The following is a 17,737-nucleotide window of genomic DNA, read 5'->3' on the forward strand; positions in this document are numbered from 1 at the left end:
TTCTTGGGGCAATGGGGAAGAGGATGGCAAGTCAAAGGAAGTTAGAATTATCCAGTCCTAGCAGAGCCCAGCTGCCAAGGTCTAAGCTGATGTGATAGTCAGAGGAATACCCAGCAGAGAACTCTGAATCAGATTTCAGTGGTTCCACCTCAAACGGGATTTTTTCTCATGGGTCTGGCAAGAGACATGCTGGATTTAAAGTGAAATTAAACTGTGGACTCTGGAGGACGGCACAGGAAATTACAAACGACAGCTGCTTGTCTGAATAGCCATATTCGGTTAAGAGGCACAATCCAGAGTCCCTGTTATGTAAGGAATGGGGATATATTGGTGTCCAGTTTTGAACCCCCAGGGAAAGTTGTTTTAGAGCAGAGCGGAGACTCAGGGTTGTTCCGTTTCTTTACTAGCTACATGATCTTGAATCTGGCATATGACATCTCCAAGCCTTAGTTTGCCAATCTGTAGGAGAGTAATATTAGAGAGTAATTAGAGAGTAATCTACAGGAGAGTAACAATATTTACGCTCAGTTTGTGTGTGTGTGTCTGTGTGAAAAGCATTTTGTAAACTGTAAAGTGTTCTAGAAATGCAGAGTTTGTTATTATTTTCATTACATACAGGTCTAAGTTTCCTGCAGGAATAGGAAATAGAGAAGCATAAGAACTAAATGTGAATACTGAAGAGAAGAAAAAAGAACTGTGATAACCCCATTAAAATAAATTTTTAAGTGTTTATGGGCATCTGGAACTGTGTTCAGAGCTATAAAAAACAATGTTACTGAGATATAATTGTTAATTCAAGGCTATTGCATGAAATGGTGCAAAGCTGATATGGAATGGGGTAGAAGTGGGAGTTAGAGGAGGAGCAAGAAGTGACCCTAATGGAGCACCTGCGATGTGCAAGGCATTGCTGAAGATGCCATTATCTCATTAAGCCTTCACACGAAGTACGTACCAACTTCATTTCAAAGAGGAGAAATCCGGCTCTGAGATGTTGAATAATTTGCTCAAGGCCATGTGTTTAGTAAATGACAGAGCTGGGACTTTGCCTCTAAAGCATATACTCAGATGCAGACAAATAAGTCAATAAAGTACAAACTAGGTAATTCACAGGACATAGTATCGAAAGGGGTGAGGGCTGAGAAACAAAAAGGCAGCCCTGACAGCTAGGGGAACCAGTGCATCCCTGTTTGCCCATGATGTTCTCCATTTTAGCACTAAAAATCGTGTGTTCCAGTCCTTCAGTCTGGGGTTCCTCAGTCCTAGGCAAACTGAGACATTTGGTCACCCCACAGCTGATAGCTAGAAGCTGTCTTACTTGCTATCAGTTGGGTCACGCTATTCCCTTGAACATAAGTAATTTCACAAATTTGAACATCAGATGAGGACTTTCACAAATGTGATGGAACAAAACAAAATCAAGGCCACTCCATAATTATGACTGAACCAAGAAAAAGACACCATGCAACACCCCCAAAAAGGACCAAACATTCCCCTCTTCTGGCTAACAGGAATGACTACTGCTGCTTCTTCAATGACAACTCTAGCCTCGCTTCTTTCTTTCTGCTCACCAGGTAAAAATTGAGATAATTATTACATTTCCTTACTTGCTGACGGCTTCCAATTCACTTCCTTGAGCCCTTCCCCAAATCAACTAACACAGGTCCAACTCCTAGAACAAAGCCCTTCTCGATACCTTGTTTCTAAGACACTTCCTGGTTCTTCATGGAACCAGGCGTTCCCATAGCAGGGAGCAACCCTAGGTCTAGTTGACTTCAAATGTGTTCCAGGATGGCGTTTGACTGAAGGACATTGATGGGGCAGTATGTGAGGAGGGGTCACCCTTCACCTATGGTATTGTAATTCTCTCTTTCTGGGCCATCTCTAAAGTTGGACCAGATGCTTCTTCAAAGCTGAATCGCTTATAAAAATGATAATTAGTATTTATCGAGGACTTCCACTTGTCAGGCACTGTGCTAGGCTCTCTTTATGGACTGACTCATTTAAGGCTCACCTGCATTTTCTGAAGCTGGTGCTGTAATTCTCACTTCACAGATGCTAGAGAGGAGGCTGAACAAAACTATGGAAATTGCAAACCAAATTTTGAGTGGGGTTCCATCCTGCTTCTGCAGACTGGCTACAACAGATTCCTCAGAACAATTCAGCTGAAGGACACATCATCTAAAAGCTGTTTAAATTTTTTTTTAACAGAGAAAAATAATCATTTCTGCTTAGCTACTTTTTTTTATAATGAAGAGAGGTCATGATAACTGGCTTCCGTGTTTAACTGAAAGTCTGTGGACGTTTTTCAATAGAATTTTGCTAGGAGAGTTGGCAGTAAGGGATGGCTGTGTGCAGTTCGACCATCCTCCATGGGCCAGGACATGTGAACACAAGGCAGGTGAGGGGAGACATCCCATATTCTCACTCAAAATAGGTAAAGACTAAGAGAATTGGGATGGTTTGAAAAGGTTCTTCTGGAGTGAATGAGAGATGGAATGGATAAATCAGATAGAAAAAGAAAAAGGAGCTGAAAAGGCCAGTGAGCTAGAGGGAGAGAGAGAGAACTTATGAAATTGGAGGGAAGATAGGAAAATTAGAAATAAAAAGAAGAAAAAATGAAAAACTGGATCTAACAAATTGCCAGAGAGGCCTGGTACATTAAGAAATGGGAGGAGAAATAAAAGAGGAGTAATTGGACAAGTTGAAGATAGTAAGCGAGGTAAACAGTAATACAAAGAAATAATATTTCCACCTTGTATAGGCTTTTAATTAAGAACCACAAAGTTTTACCACATAAGGGTTAAAATATACCCACTTCTTGGAGGTGATATGAACAGGGTAAGCTAGTTTCTGTTTGGACACGAGTCACAAAGTAATTACAAGGTCTAACAATGCTGTTCCCAAGACTGAATCATTAATCACCATTTCCGATGGTGTTGAAACCGTAATGAGAAAACCCATACCAATGCTTTCCAGGTCAATTTCAAGGTCTGTTATAAGAGGTATGGAGAGAAATCAATGGCATATTATTTTCTTGATTCTGAGTCGACATTTCAAATAGCACAGTGTGAAAATATAAAGACAGTGCCCTTTTAAAGGTCAATAGTGATTTCCATTACAATCCTTGATTTATCATTCAGCCTGGAAGATTTATTCCAGGCTGGGATGTAACCCGAGTCTGCTCTACAAGGAGAAAAGCAAAGCAGAAAAAAAAAAAACTACATAGTAGTTTTAAGGGCCTTCCCCCCACACCCTCCTTTACTTTTTCTCTTTTGAGCTCAAAAGGCAGGCACCTGAAAAGACCAAATCTTCAAACATTTATATTTGAGTTTTTCTCTGTTTTGGCCAAGTGATAAATTCTCTTTAACCCCTCCACAGAAGCTCTGCTCCCAGTAGCCTGAGAGATCTGGAAAAAGAAAAAAAAAACCTTTAGAGTTTCTCCTTTTTTGGCATCTTGAAGAAATATTCTTGAGCAATGTTCAGGGTCTCTTCCTTGCTCTCCACCTGCCTTTCTCTATCTGACTTTGCCAGCCAGAGAGTACTGCTTCTGGAGAATTCCTATGGCCCTATGGCCATTCAGGAAAAGAATGATTTCAAAACAGGATCTCAGATATCTAAGAAAGGGCCATCCTTTATGGCTTCTGCTGACAAAGGTGAGGTTCTTATGTTCACTGGCAGCTCAGTGGCTGTGAGTGCTTTGGGCCAAATCAGGGAGCACACTGGCTGGGAGGCTGCAGGGTAAGCCATGTGACCAAAGCTGGATTGATGAGAGGTAATATGAAGTATTATTTTATAGTTTTTTTCTTAGTTATATTACTGTCCAATAGTAGCGTGGATCCCCAAACTGATGGAGAATAACTAAATTAACTAGGCTGCCTGGGTCTCTTTATTTTGTTGACTTGAGAGTGATACTATCTGCAATCTCTTCTAATCATTAACCTTGACCCGGTAGACTCGACACATGTGGTTGAATTCAGAATGAATCTGAAAACAAATGTGTTTGGAATCGAGGCTAGTTGGGGGTGGGAGAGGGAAATTTCTTCACTCCTGCTATTTTTCTCCACGGGAGAGACTGGCACTCCATTAGTTTACTAGCTTCCTTGTTTCTTCCCTCATTCTACCTTCCAGAGGTGGAGAGATGCTTCTCATCAGTGAATGTGGACAAAGAAGCTGTGTATTTGGGGCTCAAACTCTTTTGCCCTTGCTCTTGGCAATGCATTGTCCACAAGGAACCTGTGTTTTCTTCTGCTTCTCTCTGCCATAATTTTTATTTTGTGGTCTATTTTTTTTCCAATTTAAAAAAATTGTGGTAAAATACATACAACATAAAATTTACCTTCTTAATTATTTTAAGCGTACAGTTCAGTGGTATTAAATACATTCATGCTGTTGTGCAACCATCGCCACCATCCATCTCCAGAACTCTTTCATCTTGTAAAACAGAAAGTCCATACCCATTAAATAATAACTCCCCATTCACCTCTTACCCCAGCCCCTGGCAAACATCATTCTACTTTCTGTCTCTATGATTTCAACTATTGTCTTTTTGTGGCTGCTTATGTCCCTTAGCATGACGTCCTCAAGGGTCATCCAAGTTGTAGCATATGCCGTTTAAAAAAACGTTTTTTTATTTTTCAAGTACAGGTGACACACAATATTATATTAGTTTCAGGTGTACAACATAGTGATTAGACATTTATATAACTTAGGAAGTGATCAACCCAATAAGTCTAGTACCCTCCTGACACCATGCCTAGTTATTACAACATTATCGACTATATTCTCTGTACTGTCCTTGACACCCTGTGACTATTACATATGCCAGAATTTTTTAAGGGAAACTCCCCTATCCCACAGGTGCAGACTGCTTGGAGATTAGGGATTGATTTCACATGATTCTGAGAGTTAGTACCATGGGGTCATTTGCCAAATTCTTTGACTTTAGCTTGATTGTTAATAAAAGTAAAATTTTAATTCTCTAACTACTAACTCCTTTGTTTCAATTATCAACTGGTTCAGAAGGAGAAAAAGAATGCTATTTAATATGCCTTCTTTATGCCCCAACAAGGCTGGAATTATGACTTTCTGTAATCATCGTGAAAATTTAATAAAAGTAGCTGATCTAATGTGGAAATTCTATAAGACAGTTTGTTCCATTTGTGTTGGCTTCGCTCATTTCCTGAACGAATGTGTTTGGAATATCTACTGTGTGTCAGACAGAAGCTGTGCCTCGCAATGAGCAAGAAAGACAAAATGCCTGCCACCAAGAACTTCTATGAGGCCTCTTGTGAGGCGTCTTCGTGAGAGCGACACTGTCTTTAAACGCTGCATGGCAATCCCGGACACATCACTGTGATGCTCAGGGAAGACAGGGTGACCTGGAAGTCTAGCTACTTTCTTAAGATCATCTAACTTCTGGGTGATTATCTAAAATGCTCCGTTGTGGGAGCAGACAGTGTGGGCTCCCAGCAGATGCAGCACTAGACCCTCACATCCCTCCACGGAAAGGCTGTGGTGCTGATAGGCAAGAGCACCATGATGTGCAAGGCCATCCGAGGGCGTCTGGCAAACAACCCAGCTCTGGAAAAACCATTGCCTCATATCAAGGGGAATGTGGGCTTTGTGTCCACCAAGGAGGACCTCAGTGAGGTCAGGGGTGTGCTGCTGGCCAATAGTGCTGCTCCCCGTGCCTGTGTCATTGCCCAATGTGAAGTCACTGTGCCAACCCAGAACACTGCTCTGGGCCCGAGAGGACCTTCTTCTTCCAGGAGTTAGGCATCACTGCTAAAAATCTCTAGAAGTACCATTGAAATCCTGAGTGATGTGCAGCTGATTAAGACTGGAGACAAAGCGGGAGCCAACGGAGCTACACTGCTGGACGTGCCCAACACCTCCCCCTTCTCTTCTGGGCTGATCTTCCTGCAGGTTTTTGACCATGGCAGCATCTACACCCCGGGAGTGATTGACATCACAGAGGAAGCTGCATTCCCACGTCCTGGAGAGTGTCTGCAACATTGGCAGCATATGTCTGCAGATTGGTTACCCAGCTGTTGCATCAGTACCCCATTTAATAATCATCAGTGGGTACAAGCAGGTCCTGGTTTTGTCTGTGGAGACTGATTACACCTTCCCACTTCCTGAAAAGGTCAAGGCCTTCTTGGCGGATCCATCTGCATTTGTGGCTGCAGCCAGTGACATAAATAAACAATTATAATATGACGAGATAAGCCGAGGGAAGATCCTGGAAACAGAGTAGGGGTTGATCATGCCTGAGATATGCTCCTGCTGCTGCTGCAGCCACAGCTGAAGTTGAAGCAAAAGAAGAATTGGAGGAGTAGGACGAAGATATGGGATTTGGTCTCTTTGACTAATCACCAAAAAGCAACCAGCACAGCCAGCTTTATTTGTGAAACAAGGAAATAAAGGCTTACTTCTCTTAAAAAAAGAAGAAAAAAAAGAACTAGTGGGAAAAAAATAGCAACAACAAGAGTAAGTTGTTATAAATTGTGATTATTCCTACGATGGAAATAAATAAAGGGCAAGAAAGAATAAGAGAAGTAGAAGGTGACTTTAGATGGAATAGATTTGATTAGGGGGAGATCTCACCTTTGCATCTTCTACCATTAATTAAAGTTGCTCATGATGTTTGAAAGGAGACAAAAACAGTAGTTAGTAAACTTGACACATGGTATTATTTTTAGTCTCTCCATAATTCACTAGACTTATTACACATCATCATGCATTCATTTATTCAGTCAATGCATAGTCCGTGCCAGGAAATCCAATAGGTGATAAGGGTATAGGGATGAAGAAGACATCCGTGCTGCCCCGGGGAGTGAACTGCCTAGGCGAAAGAGCCAGGGACATAAATAAACAATTATAATATGACGAGATAAGCTGAGGGAGGATCCTGAAAACAGAGTAGGGGTTGATCATGCCTGAGATATGAAGTCGGGAAATTTTAGGCTCAGTGAGCATAACCATCTGCAGAGGCATCAAAACAATGAAAAACATGGCTCATTTTTCAGTGCAGTAGGAGCGAAATGTGCTCTGCTAAGGAGAGAGTGTGGCTAATGATTCTGGAAAATTCAGAGCATTTTCGGCATTCCTCAGAAACAATAGCCTCACATTTTGCTTTGAAACTGTCAAACCTTAGCTTAATTGTTTTCATTTTATGTTTGTGTGTATGTATGTATGTATGTATTTTACAAATTAATATGATTTCTTTTTTATTTTTAAGAGATATTAAGCCAGAAAAACTATATTTGGACATTCATCTAACATTTATTATTTCCATTTTAAAGGTAGGCAAACCAGATCTCAGCCGGGTTAAGCAACATGTCCAGATCATATGGTTGGTAAGGAGCAGGGCCAGATTAGAATGACTGTGTACATAAAGTGGATTTTATTAGTATCGATTCAGAGTTTATGGAAAGTCAAGATTAAGATAGCTTTAAACAAATCTATCCCACAAAGTACATTTGCCTGTTTTGTGTAAAACTTCTGCTTAACCCCCAGAAAAGTCTATAAAAAATCCCATAAGAATTTAATGGTGGTTGTGGACTTACCCATGCCCGCTAATGAAATTACAATGTGTGGGGGAAGCTATTGATTTAATTCTCAGCTAAAACACGACGGATGAAATTTAAGAGTGAAAGGGAGTGAGATTTAAAAGTAAGGAAAAAAAGTCAGTTTAATTATTATTTTGTTTGGCCTGAATGCAAACAATTTCTCGCTTAAGCTCTTGTTGGATAGACTGAAAGATATTTTCTAAAATATCCAAAGCAGCGTTTAGTGAATTGATCTTGGTACATATTTAAGAGGATAATTAGAGAAAAGGAGGGGTTTAAAAATGACTTATGCACTATCTCCACTAATTAATAAGGAGTGATTTGCAATGCAGAGAGCTATTTTTTCCTTCCCTTTGCATGTCCAAATCAGAAGCAATGCTATGTGTGTGCTGAGGCATATCAAAGCTTGGCTGAACCTTCTTTAGCAGGTCTGGTGGTTTGATGTTAGTTCAAAGGAAATCTCCAATCCCAAAGACTTTTACATTTCTTTCTGCAAAATAAATTAAATGCAAAAAGCCAATATAAACCTTTCTATGTCTCTGTATGTGAACGATATAACCAAGTTGTTTCTCTCCAAGTGTTCTTTGGAAATGCATGTTTTTCTTGTGCATAGTATATATTTATATGATGTTCAAAATGTGATTCGATCTTCGGAAGATGGAACAACAGTATGGGGGCTGCTCAGCTCTGCTCACCTTCCCTGTGGCTGGCCCAGAGTGGGGCCCTGTGGGATAATGAATGCACGAATGCTATGTAATCATTTATTCTCCACGCTGAAGTTTTCTGCAGCACACATGTAAGCATGTCACTTCCTCTCCCCCAAGTGAATAAAGAGAACATCCTTCATTTGACCTTCACATCCTCAGAATCTGGCCTCTTTCTCTCTTTCCAGCCCAATCAGTACCATCCTCATTCTTGTGTTCCTTCAGCTCATCCTACCATAAGACCTTTCTATGACAATTTCCTTCCTCATGGAATGTCTTTTCCTACCCTCTTTGCATCAGATAACTCCTACTATCATTTAGGTCTCAGATATCATCACTGCCTTAGGCAAAGACGCCCTTGTATATAGTTCAAACCTTCTATTATGTGCTCCCATGCTAGTGTGCACATCCGATATTGTGATATAACAAGAAATAGATATTTGGTCTTTGTCCCCAGTTTCTGACACAGAGCTCCTAAAATCCTTGGAATTTCCATGTGATAGAGCTAAGAGAGGCATCTTCTGTAGTGCCATTGCTATCGCTGTAGTTTTGCATTTATTTATGTGATCAGTTAATTAATACTAGTCTCCTCCCCTAGTCTATACTCTCCATGAGAGCTGAGACTGAGTCTCTTTTTGCTTACCTATATGTCTCCTGTGCGAAACAGGAACATCGTAAGCACTTAATAAATATGTCTTGTATGAATGAGTAAATGAATATCAAAGCCAATAGGTTTCAGGAAAAGTTGGCTAGAAGAAGTGTGGCATAGTGAAAAGAGCCAGGAACTGGAGTCAAAGGCCCAGAACTTTATGTTTCTCAAATTGATGAACCAATTATTGAGTTTACTTCCTATGAGTTAAATACAGTGAACACCCAGTCAGCAAGAAGAGTAAGGCGCCATCTTTGACCTTGAGAACTTCACAGTCTACTTAGGGAAACAGACATGTAAACTGGTCCTTAAAATCCATGACAATAGGCACCATGATGGAAGTATCAAAGTCCTGGTGTGTGCGCGTGTGCATGTGTGTGTGTGTATGTGTGTGCACCTGTGCATAAGCAGTAGCATTAACCTTGTCTTGGAGAGTAAGGTATAGTATCATAGAGGAGGCCCCTTTTACTTGGGACTTAAAGGGCAATAGAAATTTGCTTTTTGAATCTGGGCAAACCATTCATCCTCACTCATTTCACAAACAATTCTGAGAACCAATCAACAGGGACTGTATCATACCTTCCCTAAAAAAGCAGGTTTTTCAATCTATAAAAGTGGCAAGGATGCAAAGTTTCCCACTTACTCAGAGGATTGTGGTGTTTTGGTAAGTTGGAACTTATCATCATCTTTTCCAACCTCTGTCGGGTGCCCTCCTGAACTATAGAAGCTGGAAAGTTAAATGCAACATTTCCCAGATTTTCCTGCAGCTAGAGAGACTCATGTGATTTAGGTTTCTTCAACTAGATCTAACAGCCTGTGTTTGGAAGATGGAGGTTAGGTGGATGCCTTCCCAGAGGGCAATTCCAAATTTTTGGTGGGGAGTGTGACCTCATGATTGCTGTTAATAATGGTGATGGCAGTGACCATCTCTCTGGGCTTTAGTTTTGTTACCTGTAAGTGACTTGAACCAGGTGGCCTATGACATCCCTTCTGAGAATCTATGCTTTCATGATTAAGAGGAAAGAGAAAGAGTTGGCTTAATAATAAAAGACAAGCACAACTGACATTTGTATAGGTTGTCAAGTTTGCAAGTCACTTTATATATATTTTTATTAAGATGTCTTAGCTATTCTGCGAATGGGGGCCATTACCCCAATTTACAAATAAGAAAACTGAGGTTCAGAAAAGCCGAGTGATCTGCTCAAGAGGTTATCGTGAGGTTGGCACATGGCAGAACTGAGGCTCGTCTTTACAATACAACACTGGACGGCATTAAGGGTTCCCTGAAAGGTATTCTCATTTGCAGCACCCTGTCTCTGCTCATCCTCTTTCTTCTTGCCTGGAATGTTCTCATCAAAACATCTCCTTCCGGATTCTGTCAGTCCCCTTTCTGTCCTCCTAAGCATGTCCTATAACCATGCCACATCACAAAATTTGTCCCCATGTGACTATCACCTTGCATTGGAAAGCTTTTTAAGACAGAAGCTAGTTTTTATTTATCTTTGTACTCCTAGTTCCTATCACAATATCTGAAACATAGTAGCTTCTTGAGAAATTTTCAACCGATGAATGAGTATAAGTCAGAGGTTCCCAACCCCCGGGCCGTGGACTGGTACTGGTCTGTGGCCCTTTAGGAACTGGGCTGCACAGCAGGAGGTGAGTGGCAGGCGAGCAAGCGAGCAAACCTTCATCTATCTGTATTTGCACCTGCTCCCCAGCGCTAGCATCACTGCCTCAGCTCCACCTCAGATCATCAGGCAGTAGGATTCTCATAGGAGCACCGGGCCCTGGTGCCAAAAAAGGTTGGAGACTGCTGGAATAAGAGATGCACATTGCCGGTCAGCCTGGATGAGGAAAGAGATGTATTTGATGTAGTATGAAAATGTTGGAGAATCAATCTATTTTACAATGATCCACATAATCGCTGTTTATTTTTTATAAGACCTCTATTTTTGTAATTTGTATAACACTTACTGAAACTCATTGAAAATTACAATATACTTTCTTAGAAACATTTACAGGTCAGCATTTTCGAGGTGGCATTTGGCACCAGAATTACGTTTAAAGGGCTTAATTTGATGAATATCATTTAATTCCAGGTATACCACAAAAAGAGACCAACACAAAGTGATGTGTTGTGAGTGATGTGTTAACTAGAGACCTTACTTCTTTAAGGCCTGTTTTTATTTCTTTCTCATCCTGGGCTTATGGGTCATTTATTTTATCCCCCAAAGGTTCAGTCTGATGCTTGTTTTAGACTACTTTGATAGGATTTTAAATGTCATGGCTCTGTGTAGGAAGAGATGATTCAAGGTTAATGAGAACCTAGACCACACCGAGTATAAATCTGGCCCTTTGGATTGACAGCCATGGGTGACAGAGACTGAAGATTCCTGCACGCAGAAAAGTGGATGTAGTTTGACCTTTACCTGGGGAAGGAAATGAGCTGACTCATTCTGAGCCAGGTGGAGCTCTGCTGAGATTAAAGTTTAAGGAGATCAATTTGAGAGCTAAAAGGGACCTTGGTGGGGTGGGGATGAGTCTCGTGTATATATGCATGTCTGTGTGTATATATGTATGTATGTGCATTTGCATGAGTTCATGTGTGTGTGTGTGTGTGTACCCATCTCCATCCCCCTCTATGCTGAAGGCTGTGGATTTGCAGAGATATACCTGCTATGGACTGAATGTTTGTATCCCCTGAAAATTCATATGTTGAAGCCCTAACCCCCCGTGTGATGGTATTAAGAGGTAGGGCCTTTGGGAGGTTATTAGGTTTACATGAGATCAAGAGGGTGGAGCCCTTATGCTGGGATTAGCGCCATTAGAAGTGGAGACCAGACCATCCTCCCTCCTTCCTCTCCCTCTCCCTCCCCCTCTCCCTCTCTTACTCTCTCTATTTTTCTTTCCCACGTGAAGATACAGAGGATACATCTGCAAACCAGGAAGCAGGCTCCCACCAGACAGACATAGGGGGCACCTTGATCTTGGACTTCCCAGCCTCAGAAACTGTGAGTAATAAATGTTGTTTAAACCACCAGTCCGTGGCATTTTGCTATAGCAGCTCAAGCTGACTAAGACAATACTCAAGGGGTTTGTGAAGCCCATGAGGGTGTGCAAAATGTAGTGTGCATGGGTATAACTCTCACTGTCTTCTCCAAAACGGTCCCTGAAAGGTGGCTCACCTCTTCCCCATTATTCATCTTCTGCTGAGAAGAAGGAAGGAGTTTTCTCCGGTTGGGGAGTTCCCTCTAAGATCTCGTGGGCTTCTGTCCCTGGAAGAGCCAGCCTCATGGGCATGTGACTTGTGCAGTGGCCCAGGGCCTTCTGCTCCGAAGGGCCTCCTACTTGGTTTGACATTCTTCTATTGCAATTTTGAAATTATTAACAATCTTTGAACAAGGGGCCCTACGTTTTCATTTTGCACTGGACCTTGCAAATTATGTAGCTGGTCCTGGGGAGAAGGTAATTTCTCATCATCTCTCCATGAAGGGGAAGGGTCTGCTCTTGCAAGGGGAGACCTGCAGTTTTAGAGAGTAAATTTCAATTTAGCGGGGGTGCTTTTAGGAGTCCATTTGGCCGCAGAACCAAGGTCAACTCTCCAACCAGCTTCACTGTCATGTTAAGGTGTTTGAGAGGCAGTGTTACGTGCTGGTTAGGAGTGTGGGCCCTGGCATCACTGCCAGGTACAAATCCTGGTTTTGCTACTTACTGGTGACATGGCCATGGCAAATGGTTCAACCTCATGCTGCCTATCCTGTAACACTATTAAGCGATTTAATATATCTAAGCACTTATGGTTCCTAGAACATAGCGTTATTAATAATTGCTATTACATTTTGATCTTCATGACTTCTGTACCCCCTTTTCTCACTTGATTGAAATCCAGAGGAGGAAGACAGGGCATTATTTATTAGGTTCGCTAGAACTCATGTCTCAAAAAAGGTTAAGAACCACTGATTAGTTTTAGAAGAAAGATCTTTCCCTGCCCTCAAGGAACTTATGAATTCATAGCCTGAAAACTGACCCCAAAAAGTTACATGGAATGAGAAGTTTACAAGAACTAAAACTGAAATTCTCTAGAATCAGCTGGTGATAGATGAACTCCTTTTAAAAGAAGACTCTTTTATCATTGTCTTTGTAATATCCTTCAAGGCATCATGGATGTGTATTTTTCCTTCCCTCGACAATAACCACAAGCATGGATTTGAGAGGATGATATATTTGTAAGAGATTTGGTTTCCAACTCAATAAATCAGGTCCAGCGCAGTATTTGGGCAGAGCTGGGAGCCTATAACTGGCTTAATAATTCTCTGGCATTATCTTGATTGTTCTTTGAACTCCAAAGGGGGCTGATTGCTGATTCTTTCACACCACTCCTGACCTGGAGAAGCTTATGGGCTAGTGAGGCAACCATAATGTAGATGGTTAGTGATTGTGCAGGGTGCGAAAGTGGGTAGAGGGAGTGTATTATTCAGTTTGAGCTGCTGTAAGAAATTACCATGGGCTGGAGTGCTTCAACAATTTAGTTCTGGAGGCTGGAAGTCTGAGAGCAGGGCGCCAGCATAATTGGGCTCTGGTGAGGACCCTCTTCGGGTATACAGACAGCTGTCTTCTTCCTGTGTCCTCATAGCTTGCTGTGTTCTAGCTAACTCTCCGGTCTGTAAGAGCACCAGTCCCCTTCATGAAGGCTCCACCTTCCATATACTGTTGCATTGGGATTAAGGTTTTGACACATACATTTTTGGAGGGGACACAAACATTTGGTCCACTGTAGAAGGGAGGGGGTCCTTTGCCCACCTAAGGGGCTAGCTGGAAGAGCTTCACAGGGGGGGTTAGTACTGAACTCTCGAAGTGTGTGAAGTATGTGTTTGTGCGTGTGTGCATGTGCGTGATGAATCCTTTAAGAAAAGTGAGACAAATATGAAAGTGTTAATATGCAGAAATAGCCTGCTCTCATGGTGGCGATTGCTTCAATTGTGGAATCATTGGTGGGGTAAATGAAAATCTTAATTTAAATACTCTTCCCAATAAAGACTCTTCTGCTCCTCCTTTCTCTCCAGAATGGTTTTATGTTTCTTTAAAAAAAAGCATCCTCATCTGTGACTCGTACCTGGTTTAACAAAATTTCTCTCTGGGAGTTTATCACTGGTAAACAGTTTTCTAGATCACTATGGTGAAATAAATAGAAGCTTCAAATGGCTTTCGAAGGGCTCTTTCTCAGTGTAGACGCCATGTAGAGAAATGAGAAGGAAAGATGTCTCAGCAGAGGCCAAATGGGACACAGAGAAGCCTGGCCTGTGCAGGGAACGCCCTCCACACTGGAGCGTCTGACGAGAAACCACTCATGCTTCCATGGACAGACTGTCAGGGAGCAAGGACAAAGTGCCTCAAGTTAAGTCCCAGGTTGAAGCTCAGAACAAACTCTTTTGAAACCATGTGTCTATGAGTGAAATTTGGAGGGGGCCCTACTATGCCCCACCTGCGGGAAGTTTCTCGGTGTGAGAGCAGCGTGATCTTGTAGAGACTTGCATTTGTGTCCCTGTGCTGCTGCAGATTCTTGGTGTGACTCTAGGTAAGCGCTCTAACTTCTGCAGCCTCAGTTTCCACATCTGTAAAACGGTGCCCCTGTCTCATATTCACCCTACATGAGATATTTGTAAACTGTAAAGCACTTGAGGTGTTATTATTCCACATCATTCTATATTTATTTTACATCATATAGTGTGTTCTGAAGCTACCTAAAAACAGAAAGAAACTAGATCGAATCAAATGAAAACAAAGTCAAGGAAAAGTGGGAGATCTTTGTGAAGCTGCTGTAACAAAAATGCTGGGTAGCTTAAATGACAGACATTTATTTCTCACAGTTGTGGAGGCTGCGAAGTCCAAGATCAAGGTGCCAACTGATTAGGTTCCTGGTGAGAACCTTCTTTCAAGTGTGCAGACGATGCCTTCTTGCTGTGTCCTCACCTGCAGGAGCGGGGAGAGAAAGCTCTCATTTTTCTTCTCCATCCTCATGACCTAATTATTTCTCAAAAGCCCTATCTTCAAACATCGCATTAGGGAATGGTGTTTCAGCGTATGAATTTGGGGGGGGACACAAAAGTTCATTTCATAGCATGAAGAATTGGAGAGATTATAGCTGTCAAACTGTCTAGGGCCTAAAAGCTTTAAGGTAATGGCAGAAACGCTATTCAGGAGACCAGAGGTCTGTATCAACACAGAAGAAATGGTTTCTGTTGAAATTCGCATCAATGCTACAGGTGAGGATGCTTGCTCCCCTCCTTCCCTCTCTTCCTTTCCTTCTTCCCTATTTCTTTCCCTCTCTCATCTGTTATGTGATAGTGATAGTGCTAGGCACATAGGATCAAAAGCCTCCTCTGAAAGTTCACAGCCCAAAGGGGACCGGGACCTTTAAACCCACCATTACTGCATGCTGCAGAACTATCTAGAAAAAAGGGAATAGTTTGAAGTGCAATCAGACATCAAGGAAGCAGCTCCTATGACTGATGGCAGTTAGGAAACTGTTATTTCCATTTTGGCCTGTTTATTAAGGGTTTGAGATTGTATATGAAAGTTTACTTCTGTGCTTATTTACTGAATTCGTATCGTCAGAAACTGGATTTATGCTGTAGTTCCGGTAGACCACATCTGATCACTGTTTGAGCTGAGGCACACTGTAGCCTGTCTTTTTGAGATCTTTTCTGACAAGGCTTTCTCCTTTTTCTTCATGCAAGTCGCGGGGAGGATGTTTACCTTCGGTCTAAAATACATTGTGCATTTGTGGGTTCAGGAGTAGGTCATCAAAACCTGGTCATTGTTCCAATATAACCCTGTCCATTTTATGCTCATTTAATTCACTTCACTTCACTCCAACTCAATTTAATTCAATTCAATTTGGTTCAAAACATTTATGAACATTTGTTAGGCCCTGGGGGTCTCAGGACACTCAAGGCATCGTCTTTGTGCTTCCTAGTCTTGACAGTTTCTTTGATGGCCACTGGGTGGCAGTGTGTCCCAGGAAATGGTAATGGTTGAGGGGGAGGTAAGTGATTCCTCCTCCAAATTCTTAGGCTCACAGATTGTTGCTCCTCACTCGGGTTTGTTTAATGCACACTTTCAAATTGAACAGACAGCTTGTATTATAGCTGCACGTGTGTAGTATATGTGCTTAATTATACTGTGGAATTAAATTCAAAAGGGTGAGAATGTGGTTACGTGTGTATGTTTCCAAAGCTTGCTCTAGTTCACAGCTTTTGCCCGGGGCTGAAGCAGGGATGATGAAACTGCAGAGGAAGCCTCAAACCCACCAGCAGGTGGCATCTACTTGGAGCACAAGAAACTGCAAATTTTGTTTCTCCAGCCCTGGACAATCAAGGCCCTGGACAATCATGGCCCTGAGGTCCTTTCCCTATCGACCTGTTGCCTCAGGTTCAGACGCCCAGACTTTGTGCTCTTCCTCAGCCTCAAATAAACTGGTTTTCAGGAGTCCAGCACCCTACCCTAGGCCTTCTCCCCATCTCTCAGCATCATCTACTTACTCCTACCCCCTACAGAACACTGCAAACTTTTCTTTACTCTGTGGGATGTCAATGACTTTAGAAAGGCTTTAATGTCCAGGGATGTCTCTAATGGTGCAATTTCAGGCACTGGAAAGGTCAAGGGGAACAGTCACCAGAATGAAAAGGCCTCAAGGTTATCTTTGTAGCATCCCTTGTAAGTAGGCGGGCCATTGATACTGAACACCTCTAGTGATGGGGAACTCACTGCTTCGCAAGCAGACCCTTTCCTTCCTGGTAGCTTTAATTATTTAATGGTTTCTCATTGTCTTTGAATTGAAATCTGGCTTCTTATAGCTTTCAACCAGTGGTCCTCATTCTTTCCCCCTAGGACCATATAGGTAAGACATAGATCCTGTTAAATTGCACATTTTGATCTGGTTGATCTGGGGTAGGGCCAGAAATTCTGCATCTCTAACAAGCTCCCAAGTGATGCTGTCCCTGCTGGTTAAAGGACCACACTGTGAGTAGCAAGGGAATAGAGGAAAAACACTGGGCTTTGAAATGATCCCTGGGTTCAAATTCTGGTATCACTCTCTAGCATTGAGAACTTAGAAAAGTTACTCAGTTCCAACCTATAAAATGGACATAATAAAACCTAAACAAGTAATGCCTGATTCATTTATTATTCTGGGGCCAAATAGACTAAATTTATTTTAGTAAATACTTCCAGGGTCCTGGTTATCACCTCTTCTTCTTCCAAGTGTTCACAATACATCCCTTCCCTTTATAACCATACTAGATCATTTTGACTGAATTCATCTTTTTTTTAGACTATACTACACTATATGAATCCATTTTCCTACTAATAAACAAAATTGCATTTTTATTCTTTTTTTTTTGCCGTTGTAAACAATGCTGCAATGAAAATTCTCATAATTGTCTTCTTCAGCATACATGGAAGAGTTTTCTAAATATGCTGAATTGTGGTGTATAAGCATTGGATATTTTACAATTGTTCTCCGAAATGGTTGAAATAATTAAATACCCACCAGCACTGTATGAATGTTTTCCTGGAATGGTCAGGTTTTTATTATTTTTTTCCAATATCATTGATATCTCTAAGCATGTAAATGTGATTTCAATTCATATTTTCCTTTTACTTATGAGGTCGAACATCTTTTTGTACATTTATCGGCCTTCCTTGTAAATGATTGTCTCATTTTTTATTTGCTCAGATTTCAACGTACCTATTATTAATTTATTTAAAGAGATGTTTTGATATGTCTGCCAAAACTGTTTATGATATTTCCA

The 17,737-nt window shown here is 41.5% G+C and overlaps 1 pseudogene; it reads left to right on the plus strand.

Annotated features, from left to right (window-relative positions):
- Positions 1-5,355: 5,355 nt before the first annotated feature.
- Positions 5,356-6,445, plus strand: LOC120611739 (60S acidic ribosomal protein P0-like; annotated as a pseudogene).
- The last annotated feature ends 11,292 nt before the right edge of the window (positions 6,446-17,737 follow it).

Source organism: Pteropus medius, unplaced genomic scaffold (genome assembly GCF_902729225.1).
Source record: "Pteropus medius unplaced genomic scaffold, Ma_sr-lr_union100, whole genome shotgun sequence".
Lineage (NCBI taxonomy): Eukaryota > Metazoa > Chordata > Mammalia > Chiroptera > Pteropodidae > Pteropus > Pteropus medius.